General features: G+C 45.2%; 1 protein-coding gene across 1 annotated transcript in view; it reads right to left on the bottom strand.

The window, feature by feature from the left end:
* LOC119588585 overlaps positions 1–1,440 on the bottom strand; it is a gene marked incomplete at its 5' end in the record, with an annotated part of 260,597 nt that overhangs the window by 7,811 nt on the left and 251,346 nt on the right.

Below are 1,440 nucleotides of genomic sequence, written 5' to 3' on the forward strand. Positions count from 1 at the left end.
ATCTTTATATCTCTTTTCCTTTATTCTATCTTTGACTCTAGCTCTCACTCTTACTTCCGTTCCCACACACTCCCCCATCATTCCTTCGTTCAACACAGCCTTCATCCCCATCGCAGGCCTGCCTTCCTTGCCTCCATCCCTCTCTCGCCGTTCCATTCTGTTCCGGCGGCAGCGCCCCAGACGGTAAAATATGCAAATGACTCGTGTGTGGTTCTTAATTAAACGTCACTCCGGGGCCGGGCCGAGTGAGAGAGCCTTTAGCGCGGAGGCACCGGAGGCGAGGGTATTAGAGGTGGCAGCGACGGCGTGGCACTGTACACAGAGGTGGAGTCGCTAACAGGCACTGTTGCGCAGACGGCGGCGGCGGCGGAGGTGATGTTTCGGGTGAGACCGGTCGGCGTCGACATTATTACGAAGTGGAAAAGGAGTGTTCGTGACGGCAGTATTTGACGTGGTAACGGAGACGCTAGAAGTTGTACTGGCTGTTGGATAGAATGCCATCGTCAAATTAGCTAAGTCATACGAAATGAAACCACACAATGTCAGAAAGTGAGAGAAAGAAAAAAAAAAGACCCAGACGAAGTCCCACTAACAGACGCATCACATAAGAAAGGATAGGAAGGAAGGGGGGAGGGGGACGAGAAGCTTAAGGGATCGTGCAACAAGAAGCATTCATCATGTCAGAATATAATTGCTCCAACGCATCATGTCCCGGCAGATCCCTCCCGAGAATCGTGCGGAGACATACGGAGGGAAAGGCCCTTAGGAAATGTGCGAAGGGTCGAGGAGCTGCAGGGAGATTCAAAGGAAACAGGGCGTTGCGGGAAAGTTGGCAAAACAGATATCATGGAAGATGTTATCAGAGACTGAAAAGAAACAGTAATGGTAAGGCAGGATAAGGCCTTACTTTAATTCATATTCCTCGACATAATCATGACAGATCAAGAACAGGGACAGGAACTCCCAGATTACCGTCTGTTTTGGCGATAACGAGCATTGAAGACAACAGGTCTATCAACTTTATCTCAATTGCATCAATCGGTTTCGTCGATGACCATAAAAATGCCACGTCTTTAAAGTAACGACTTAAAACCCAAGTACTGCCTTGGGTGACCACCTGAAGAATTCCATGTGTATCCAATTATCTCTTAACCTTATTACGCAATTATGCAAATATCAAATTAGCATATAAAATGTAATCAAAATTAATTATTTAATTTGCGTGCTGGAGAAATTTCGGCCTAATTCGTCCACTAAATGACTGATTTCTCGATTAACTGTTTGACTTAAACACACGTGCTAAATTAAAATGAACAAAAAGGGTCACCAAGTGACTTAGTAAATATATATACTTACAATCTCGATAAATAAACCTTTGCGAGCTGACGCTCTTTCTAAGTCTGCCAATTATTTGTCTACATGCATATCTCTATCCATCTT

The sequence above is a fragment of the Penaeus monodon genome, chromosome 24 (genome assembly GCF_015228065.2).
Source record: "Penaeus monodon isolate SGIC_2016 chromosome 24, NSTDA_Pmon_1, whole genome shotgun sequence".
Lineage (NCBI taxonomy): Eukaryota > Metazoa > Arthropoda > Malacostraca > Decapoda > Penaeidae > Penaeus > Penaeus monodon.